This window comes from Cololabis saira, chromosome 11 (genome assembly GCF_033807715.1).
Source record: "Cololabis saira isolate AMF1-May2022 chromosome 11, fColSai1.1, whole genome shotgun sequence".
Lineage (NCBI taxonomy): Eukaryota > Metazoa > Chordata > Actinopteri > Beloniformes > Belonidae > Cololabis > Cololabis saira.
In genome coordinates, this window is record NC_084597.1 from 45873305 (window position 1) to 45885049 (window position 11745).

The 11745-nt window shown below is 41.8% G+C and overlaps 1 pseudogene; it reads right to left on the bottom strand.

Annotated features, from left to right (window-relative positions):
• Positions 1-7516: 7516 nt before the first annotated feature.
• On the bottom strand, positions 7517-11121 carry LOC133454485 (disks large-associated protein 5-like; annotated as a pseudogene).
• Positions 11122-11745: the final 624 nt, after the last annotated feature.

Below are 11745 nucleotides of genomic sequence, written 5' to 3' on the forward strand. Positions count from 1 at the left end.
TTTAGCAGATACCCGGCTACGTGTGTACGGGGTCTGCGCAGTCAGATGGGGCAGAGCTGTGGAGACAGCGGGAGTCTCCCTCCCGCTGCGTCATATGACGCGGTGTTAGAAAAAAAAAAAAGCGTTTTTAGGAGCTTTGCTAAAATCAGCCACTTTTTCCTCTGAATACGTGCCCTTATGTCCTGTAAAACATATTAAATCCTACATTTACTTCTCACAGTCATTTTCACATAAGGTCAGGTATAATTTAAAAAAAAACCCTAACCTGCAATATGCTCTTTAAGCAATTAGGATGTTGTAAACTTTTACTTTTCTTTTAAAATTTCCCAATTTAGTAAGAACCCTCCCCTGGATTTTTGTTAATTGTTATTTCCAGCTTGGCATTTTAAAAACCTGCAATTTCATAAGGGGTGCAGACTCATGTCCACTACAGTTTAACAACCATTTCTTCCCACCATTTGAGCACCACCAGCTAGTGACCAGGGGCCTCATCTATAAAGCTTGCTTGCGCACAAAAAGAGCCTGAAAGATGCGCAAGCCACCTTCTACGCAAAGGCTGGGATCTAAAAAGGAAAAACTAACCGAAAAATCTGCGTATCCCTACGGCAACCCCGACCCTCCCGTAGCAACTTACTTAAGACTTGGGGAACTGGCGACGCAGGCTGTGAGGTGGTGAAATGAAGCCAGATTCATGTCTTACTCTTAATAATGTCATCACATATCACAACATATATCAGACTTATAATATAATAGCGCTGATCGTGTCCCTCTGTTTGAAGCTCAGCGTCAGTCAGTACGCTCAGCTGCTGCTGGAGCTGCAGCCGCGGTGAGTGGGCTCGCCACCCGTCCCTTGAAATACGGAATTGTTACGTAATTGGGAATTAAAATGTATATAAAAACAGTTTATTCCGTATTTCACAATCGTCCCATGCACGTCTGTCACACACGCACACACTAGTTAAAGCCTAATTATGCCTAAATAATGGTTCCGCGTTAAATCGACGCAGAGCCTACGCCGTAGGTTACGCAGCGGCCTGTACGGTGCGCGGGCCGCGTAACCTACGCCGTATGCCTGCGTCGATTTAACGCGGAACCATAAATCAGCCTTGAGCAGCATAGAGGGGAGGGGAGGAGGGGTAGCGGGGCTCCCGTCCCGTCTTCGCACAGTGTCTTGATGATTTGCAATTACAGGCTGAGCCTAGCGTTAGTTCTTAAACTGTAAAAAAACAAAAGGGGGGGGGGGGGGGGACAAAAGCATGAGTTTGAAAAGTGGGGGGGACATGTCTCCCCTGTTCCCAGTGGAAATTGCGCCCTTGCGCCTCAGTGTTTTATTTTCACTCGCTTTATTTTATACTTTTACTGTGACCACCAAATAATGTCGTTTTCCTGTCCTCCACCTCATCCTCAGAATTTCGATCTCAGTCTCCGTGAAATTCAATGGCACGGTGGCTGGACACGTCTCATTCATTCTGACGCCAAACAGGCTGCAGGAAGCCACTGCGCATGCTCAGCAGGCTCATTCATAGGCAAATACTACTTTGCATTGCCCTTTTAACGTATGAAGTGGGCGTGTAGAGGGCGGGATATGAGGCGGATTTAGCTGCGCAACCTTCCAGCTGGACTGTGATTTATAAAGCGAACATTGCGTGCAAGTGTGCGTGCACGCGGTTTTATAGATCCAGATTTTTTTTTTGCGCTCGCCATTTTCGGCTTTTGGGTGTACGTGCACTTTTAGTATGAATCCTACGCACTCCATTTTAAATGAGGCCCCTGAACAGTTGAGGAGAATCTACTCCAGGAGGACAAACGATGCAAAAAGACACAATGCCCTTAGACATTTAACTTTAAAATTTCTCTTCTATTAAAGCAAGCATTATCAGTGTATCATTAACAAGTGTTGGATTGCTTGTCAGATTTCAGAGGGAAAGATTTTAGCTTCCTCATAAGTACAATATTTCATAAGACAGTTATTTCTTGTATGATAGACTGGAAAGTAGCGCCATTTTGAGGTGATAAATATAAATCTATTGACTGAAAAACAAAAATTGTATCTCTATATTTCTATTAGTCTAAGATTGCATAACTTTGCAACAAGATACAAATATGAATGGCTTTCTGAAATTGTTAAATTTGGCATGAATAATGACACTAGTCAGTGCCAATACCTTTCCTTGTTCCAGTTTAACGTCATTAAGTTGAGTACAGCTAGATTGTTCTGTGGTAGGTGTCTCAAGAGGTAGATGAACGACACTACAGAGAAATGTGACAAACAAGCTCAAACCGGTTTTGTGTTTGAACCATCCATCCACACAGTCTACAAACATTCCTGTGAGGTCAGTGACAGGAGATACTCCTCTGCCGATTTGTGGCAGCACAAAAAAAGAAAAGTACCGAACATGTCCTGTTTGTAACTAAATCTTTAATTAACTTTTTTTTTTTCTAAAAGAAGACAGACTCGCGTATCCGAGTGTATCCGATAGAAGCATCTCAGACTCTGCACTCTGCACCTAAACATGACAAACGAAATAAGGTGACATTGAAAAAAGAAAACATATACAGTGCCCTCCATAATTATTGGAATCCCTGGTTAAGATGTGTTAAAAGCCTTAAAATAAAATTTTTATTGCAGAAGCATACTATCACACTGAAAATTGTAGAAAAATGTAACCTTCAACTCAAGTGAATTTTAACACTAAAAAAAAAATTCAGACTAAAAAATATATATTCTTCATAAAATCACCTGTTCTACAATTATTGGCACCCTTAACAATTCCTTTGAAATAAATTAATTAGAGTATTCCTGTCACTTCTATGGTAGTTTACAAAGAGACACAGAGCCCATTTCTCTTCAACATGGGAAAGACAAAAGGAACACACCATTCAAGTAAGGCAGATGTGTGTTGACCTTCACGAGTCAGGCAATGGCTACAAGAAAATAGCCACTCGTCTACACCTGTATGGAGCCAAATCAGGGCCAAAAGTTTTGCTAATTTGAAAATAAAATTTGAACCTGAAATTTTTTTTTTTTACAGTTTCAGTTTTATTTTTTTCAGTTTCACTTCTTTTTTTTTCAGTTTCACTTCTTTTTTTTTCAGTTTCACTTCTTTTTTTTTCAGTTTCACTTCTTTTTTTTTCAGTTTCACTTCTTTTTTTTTCAGTTTCACTTCTTTTTTTTTCAGTTTCACTTCTTTTTTTTTCAGTTTCACTTCTTTTTTTTTCAGTTTCACTTCTTTTTTTTTCAGTTTCACTTCTTTTTTTTTCAGTTTCACTTCTTTTTTTTTCAGTTTCACTTCTTTTTTTTTCAGTTTCACTTCTTTTTTTTTCAGTTTCAGACTTTTGGCCCGGATCTGGCGTGGGGGGCGTGGCATCAACTGAGATGGGCGTGGCATCATGAGTGACAGCAGAACAGAGAAGGTTGGGGACGTTCCTCACTCATGTTGCCTTCAGGAAACGTAGGTTGCAGAAGTTATCAGTAGAAGAATGAATCAACACTGTATATACACCGTATTCACGTGATTTGCAGTGGAAAAAACGGATACTAGTGACACATTTCTGTTTAAAAAGCTGTTGTAGACCGTACTTGGTAGTATGTAGAAGTGGGAAATGTCAAACTTTAAAGTGTGGCTGTTGAACTGTACAGTCTGGCATAGTTTATTGCTTTTATACTGCGATTGGTGCCAAGTACGGTCTAAAACGGCCTTTCAAACAGAAATGTGTCGCTAATATCAGTTTTTTCCACTGCCAATCACGTGAATATAGTGTATATACAGTGTTGATTCATACTTCTACTGATAACTTCTGCAACCTACGTTTCCTGAAGGCAACATGAGTGAGGAACGTCCCCAACCTTCTCTGTTCTGCTGTCACTCATGATGCCACGCCCCTCTCAGTTGATGCCACGCCCCCCACGCCAGATCCGGGCCAAAAGTCTGAACCTGAAAAAAAAATTTGTAACTGAAAAAAAAAGAAGTGAAACTGAAAAAAAAAGATTTGAAACTGAAAAAAAGATTTGAAACTGAAATAAAAAGATTTGAAACTGAAAAAAAGATCTGATACTGAAAAAAATAAAACTGAAACTGTAAAAAAAAGATTTCAGGTTCAAATTTTATTTTCAAATTAGCAAAACTTTTGGCCCTGATTTGGCTCCATACACCTGCCCATATCTACCGTCAGAGGAATTATTAAGAAGTTTAAAACAACTGGAACAGTGGTAAACCCAACCTGATCTCACAAAAATCCATGAAATGCCCACGACCTCTTACCACTATTTTCCGTGGTACCACCACGGAAAGTGGTATAATTCTGTGTGTGCACCACGGATATTGTACCATGCAAAGTCAATGGGATCCGTGGTCGTGATATATACACAGATTATGACATTAATATATTATTCTTTGTTATAGTGGCTAAATTATGCATTTTTGTCGCGCAAGGTACTGTTTTTTACTGTCAGTTTGTAAAAGCACATTAAACGCTGTTTTAAGAAGAGACAGGCGATATTTAAAGTTTCTCCCATTTCGTCAACCACAGGGGATTCCCTGGGCGTCCCCTCTACGTCATAGAGTGACGAGGGGGGATCCTGATCACGTGACGGATGCCCCCGAATTGATTTTTATGGCTAATAATTCAGTCTGAATACTAGTGCTCCAATGTCATCTGTTTTGAATGGATGATGACATCTTAACCCTAAACCGGAAGGAGGTTACCAGAACTTTAACTTTTTTTTTTTTTTAAGATATGTTTGCATAACTTAAACACACAGAAATGTATTAGCACTATGATATATTATAAATTTGATCATCCAGGATCATCCTGTCAGACTGGAGAAGCGGTTAAAGGGTCTATAAATAGCCATGTTAAGTTAATGGGAAAATTTCAAAAGGTGAAACAATCAGTATTTAAAGGGGAAAATAAACTCAGAACTGGTCCAAATTGAATAGTATGACTGTGTATAATACTATCATCAATATCTTAAAGAAATCTGGCCACAAAATACTCGTTAAAAGATTTTGACTGATTGTTTCCAGCTTGGCCCTTAAAGAGGTCTCTGAATACACAAGTCAAACATCTATGATGTGTACCAACAAGAAAATCAAACTTTGTCGTAGGACAACAGTGAAGGCATTGTTGGAAAGGTCTTGACCTCAGGAGCAACATATGTCAATATGAGATTTGTGGGCAATTCCTGTTCCCCAGGTGTGCCCTTTGAACCATGTACCTGTGACACTTTTGAAGGCCTGTAGTTCAACAAAAAAATATGCTAGAGACATGGGGTCAGTTTTGGAAAGCTCTGCACCCATAGGCGCCGGAACCGTGGGTGCTTCGGGGCCCGAGCACCCACGGAGATGGCCGAGCACCCACGGGGAGAGCAGAGTAGGCGAGCCCTCATGTCAACAATCACTGATTGGCTAAAGCGGTTTTCAAATAGAGGGCGCACATTCAAGTGTATGTGCTGCCGCTGCGCAAGAGCGCGCTCCTGACGCACGGCGGGTGCAACGCGGCTTTCACCTAGAACTCGGCGCAGAGCCTGCGCGCATAGGCTACACCTGTGTAGGCTACACATTTGTTGCAAGTTGCTTGGTGACCGAAAAAAAGTTTTTCCGGTCATGGCGCTGTTTTCCCACTCATTTGGACGTACAGTAGCTACAGCTCGGTTTGCAAAATGCATGTGTCCCTGATTCAAAGAAAAGCTCTGGCTTTAGTTCTTCTTCTGAGGAGGAGGAGACGAGCAGCAGCAGCAAGGAGGGGATGGGTCCATGAAATCCTCATGAGAACACAGGATTTGGGGGAATAAAGGCTCGTTCGGGAGCTACAGCTCCATGATGGCCAGGTCTACTTCAGGCTGAATCATATTTTATTAAAAAACCTTTCCGAAACTATTTTGTTGTTTTTTAGCTCATGTCAGTAATTTTAGCGGACCAGTAGTGCTTCAGTTTGCAAAAGTATTGACATGTGGTCTTTTCATAACCATATTGATCAATGATTCAATTGATCCCCAGATGAGGCATGGAAATGCTATATTTTAAATTGACATTTTATTGTTAAAAGAGCAAAAGAATATCACATTTCTACCACTTTTAAACAGGTGTCCAAATTCTGTGAGATTTCTCTCCACTTTTGTCCCTTTTTATTGATGTCCCGATAGGCCTGCAGTCTCATCCCACAGCTCCTCACAGACTCACAGCAAGATCATTCTTTCTTCCATGTTGATCGTCTCTGATCTACAAGCTGCAACTTTTTTTTCTCCCTCCACCTTCTCTCCTACACCGCCGAGATGCCGTCACAGGGCGCACGGTGAAATTAAAAAAAAAATAATTTCTACTGTTGTAGATTAGAAACGATCAAGAGGGAAGAAAGAATGATCTTGGTTATGAACTATAGAAATATAGCCTCCTTTTTCTCAGATGAACACCCGAATTTGTTAAGAATTTGATTATTATTTGTGTGTGTGTGTGTGTGTGTGTGTGCGTGCGGCGTTCATGTCCGTTACCGCTGTTGAATCTACGTTGCTGAATTGCTGAATCTTGTGCGAAACGACACTACATGACATTCAGCACCCACCAGAAAAAACATAATTCGGCGCCTATGTCTGCACCTCTACTATTATGCCCGACAGTAGTCCAATAGGGGGCGCCACTGAATAGGGTCAAAACCTATAAAAAACATGATTTCACCCTCTTACCAATACAAAAGTCAAAATCAGACCAGACAGGCGTGCTTCCCATCCTTAAAAACATATAATAAGCTTGCAAAGTTTGTGATCAGTTTTATAAGCGCTAATTCATTGGAACTACAAAAGCTATGACGTGGCACAATGCTGTGTATTGTAACTTGTAACGCAAACGCCTGGAGCTAAGCAACACTGGGGCTTCAACTGGTACCGTGTGCTTTGGTCAGATGAGACAAAGAGAGCTTTTTGGCAACAAACGCTCTACGTGGGTCTGGTGTAACACAAAAGATGAGTATGCAGAAAAGCACCTCATGCCCACTGTGAAGTATGGGGGAGGATCGGTGATGCTGTGGGCCTGTTTCTCTTCCAAAGGGCCTAGGAACCTTGTTAGAGTGCATGGCATCATGAATGCTTTAAAATACCAGGACATTCTAAATCAAAATCTGGTGGCCTCTGCCCGAAAGCTGAAGATGGGTCGTCACTGGGTCTTTCAAGATAATGACCCTAAACATATGACCAAATCTACACAGAAATGGCTCACCAGACACAGAATCAAGCTCCTCCCATGGCCATCTCAGTCCCCAGACCTCAACCCCATTGAGAACCTGTGGGGTGAGCTGAAGAGAGTGCAGAAGAGAGGACCCAGGTCGCTGGATGATTTAGCGAGACTGTGCAAAGAGGAATGGTCGAACATCCCGCTTTCTGTATTCTCCCATCTTGTGAAACAGTATAGACAGTTTTATGGGCCAAAACCTGGGCGCTGCCATTACTCTACACAAATGCACATCATTTCCGCCGGGAATGGTTTGGGCAGCGTCTACCGGTGTAAACACAGCGGAGTGGATACTAGCCTCTGCACTCAGCTTCTTTAAGAGCATCAAACTTCTTGTTGACATCTTCTACCTGAAAGCCACAGGTGAAGTTTTTCTTGTAGATGTTTAATATTAAACAACATTGTCTCTTTATTGTAAGGCAATTACCTGGTAATAAACCATGTCCCAGAATCCCTGCAGGTCTGTACAGGTGGTGGTCTTCTCCCCTCGGCCAAGTTTACAGTCATCCACCAGGCCACTGAACTGCTTGAAGCTCTCTATCAGCAACCTTGCCTGACCAACAGCTGTGCGCATGCGATCTCTCACTATCAGGCAAGAACAAAAATGACACTGAATCAATCAATTGATTTGACTATGAATTGCATTTATTACCCCAATTAAAAAGAACAGGACCAAAAAATGTGAAACCCCACATGTCAAGTGTCATGAAAAGATGCACTTACTTTCCTCTGGGATGGACTCATCCTCCACTTTAGACTCCCAGTGGAGACTAAGACTCGTCAGTTTGTCTGTCTCTTTAGCAATTTCCGACCTGAGACATTTAGGAAGAAAAATGACCACCAAGAAAAACCCCCTTTAAAGCACAATCCTTCAGGCAATCAAAGTCCTAACATGGAAAAAATAAAAATAGTAAACTACCTGAAGTATGGCACATCATGCTTTGATTCCAGGGGGCTGCCTGGAGTTGGCGGGGCTACTGTGAGGGATGTTCGTGGAAGAGATTGGTGAGGAGTTTTAGGGGGAGACTGTTCCCTCAGCTCAACTTGAGGCTCAAGAGTGAAAACTGGTGCAGGTGGAAGATTGAAGCTGGTGCTGGGTAGGAAGAATCAGAACATGGCATTTAGATGAGAATCCAACTCAAATTTTAACCATTCAGTGTGAAAAGTCTTCAATAAAAGCTGGAAATCAGTAAAAGGAAAAACAGACCTAGGTGTATGGAAGGCATCTGCTGAGCGGGAAGTGAGAGGCTCCAGCTTGAAGGATGACAAGCCAACAGGGGCCTGGAAGACAAAGCCTTCTGGAGCAAACGACTGTAAACCGGTATCCATATCAGGAGCAGATTCCTTTGGATCTTGATCCACGCACAGGTCTTCCTCCTTAGAACGGGCTGGTTGGTTGGAAGGACAAGACGCTTTCTCTGGTTCCTGCACCTCATTCAGCTCCGACTCCTGCACCAGGCGGTAACAGAAAACTAACATGTCAACAAAATCCTAAAACCTTACGCAGGCCCTTGGAAATACTGTGTGGAGGACCCAAAGAAGTGCTCACCTTGGGGATAGCAGGGTTCTCAGTGTTGCTCACAGGTGCTGTATGTTAAAGAAGAGGTACGCAAATGTGGTTTGAGGAAGAAAAGATAACTGCACAAAACTCTGTGGCTACTTTAAGATACCTTTACAGTTCCTTCCTCGACCAGATGGGGCACCACAGAGTTAACTGCTCTGGTCCTCGTGGTTCTTACATCTGAGGGCAGTGATATTTAGCATAGTTGGATTTTTTCTACAACATGAATTTAAATTTCTATTAAAAAAAATTACAAAACAAATTAAAGCTGCATCAGCGATGAACGGGCCCTCGCGCGTGCAATTTGCACCAATTAAGGTCAAGGACAAAACTAAGTCCAATGACACCACCCACAACTCTGTCAAACCATTCAAAAGTTATTGCAGAGAAAAGTTTTCTAGGGGGCGCTGTTGAGCCATCTTGCCACGCCCATTAATGCAAACCATGAAATATCAAATTTATCGCCAGGCCTGCCTTGTGTGCAAAGTTTGGAGAACCATCAAATTTGGACCAATCAGATGAAGGGTGGGCTTTTTGGCGTCAAGCGTCGCCACGGTAACACTTTTGAAAGAGAAAATTAATGAGTTGTCGCAGGTTGGAGACGCACATTTTGATGTATAACACACCTGGGTGCACGATACGGTTCTGGCTCTGAAGCGGCTGAAGAAATGGCATTAATTTCGCCAAAATGACACGATTAATTCAAAATGGCCAACTTCCTGTTCAGTTTCGGCCATGGCTCCAAGAGACTTTTCTTTAAGTTGCAACATGATACAGGTGTGTACCGATTTCCGTGCATGTACGTCAAACCGTATTGTGGGGCTTGAGGCACAAAGTTTTCCGGGGGGCGCTGTTGAGCCATTTTGCCACACCCATTAAATATCAAATTTTTCCACCAGGCCTGGCTTGCGTGCAAAATTTGGTGACTTTTGGGGCACGTTTAGGGGGGAAAAAAAGGCCCTCCTTTCGTCAGAAGAAAAGAAATAAAATTCCTACAGATACAATAGGGCCTTCGCACTGTAAGTGCTCGGGCCCTAATAATAGGGGGGAAAAAAAAAAAAAAAAAAAAAAACCTGCTCAAAAACAGGTCTGTGTTGCACATACCTGCCGGTTTTTCCTTCTCCACAGGATTTTTTGTTACAGTAGCCCTGCTTGCTGATCTGGTTGATAAAGCTCGTGTGGCAGGCCCTGCTACAGCGGGATGACCTGACACAGAAATATGTTGAACTTAAATTACTTAACATAAAATGAGGCAAAAAACAACATAAAAGCTGGCCTTCAACTTAAGTCCTCCGATTTGTCTACTTATTAATTACTTCCAGACTCTTTGGTCTTTGCACTCGGTGCAGGTTTGACAGAAGCTGGAGTGGCCCTGGTCGACCTTTCCATGACAGGTTTTCCTAAAGAGAGGAAAATCATATCTGAAACACACAATGCTGCTGAGTGTATTTTTTATTTTTAGTAAATGGAAATCAAACAAATTTACCTTTATTCGCCCCAGTCTTTAGATCCTACATTTTCAAAGGATGAGAAAATAAAGAAAACAATGCAACAAATTGTGCATTAGAATTGATTGAAAAACTGAGGTCAAATATGAATGAATGAGATCAATGCAAAGGAAAAGACAAGTACCTTTTGCAAGTCATGTTGCTGTTTCATTGAACGCGTGTCTCTGATGCTCTGGGATATGGCCATAGTCACGTTTTTCTGAAAGACGGGTATTAAATCTTGATCAATGGCCACAATCTTTATCAAAATGTAGACGTCGAATTTTTTGTTATCGCTATGCCACAACATTAGTTCAAATAAAAAGTGGGAAATGTGCGACATGGATGTCACAGTACATTGTCCTTCCTCACCTCCTTCAGTTTATTTGAAGACGCGGCAGTAAAAGTGTCCTTTGGATGATAGAGACCAGTCTTAAAGACTCTTTTACGCTCTCTTCTTTCCTTTTCCCTCTCAAGACTCTTACGTTCCTTCCAGCGCTCAAGCCGTTTCAGCCTTTCCGGTTGTGCACGACCTGTGAGGAAAAAGTTGTATTAAAGCAAAAATTTGATAAAAGTCAAAGCTGCTGTATGACACATGTATGTGAAAAGATGAATGCCATTTCTGAAGGTGCTTAACCGTTCATGTTGTCACTGTGATAGAGGCTAAAGCCTTACTTTGATTGGTATTGCTCCGTGTGGCCATCTCTGCAGGCTTTTCCAGCTGCCTGCGTGTATTAACTGCCTGTTCCCAATTCGCCTTTTGGGACTGAGACCTTCTGCGGGACATTTTCGCCCTCAGCATTGCCACACTGTTGTGCCCCTGCCTCAGGTGAGCAAATCTGGACTCCATCTTCAGGTTGCTGGAGTAAACAAAGATTATGCGTTAAGGTACCCATCTGAATAAAGAAAAAGACACGGGACAAAGTTGCTGAATGGCAAACATAATAATAAAAAAAAGGGGTATTGTGCCCAAAAGCTTTACACTTTAATATCACTTAAACAAGTTGGCAACTTGAAAATAGGCCATAAAACAGATTTGTTTCCAGGATATTTGCAAATTCAACAGCATTTGCAGTCACTCCTAAGTCAAATTCTGTCAAAGATGAAAAGAGTCACTATTATTGACTTTTATTAATCATTATTGTATTAGTCACTATTATTGATTATTATCATGGGAAGACATTTCATGGGCCAAGATTAAAAGAAAATTATTTGGCTCAGATGGAACCCACAACCTCATTTCCATCTTTAATGGTTAGAGACCACAGTAAAGCACAAGAGTGGGTGGATGAAGATATGAGGTTATATGATTAAGACGGAACAAATAGAGCTGGGTTTTCCAACATACTAACGCAATGACGTCTAATGCCGAGGAGCTTGACAGATTAGTATTTCCAGACCGCAATCCTAAAAAGCACAAAAGTGAACAAACCAATGGGATCTACCGCCTGTGAAGTTTGTGGCCAGACTGTAT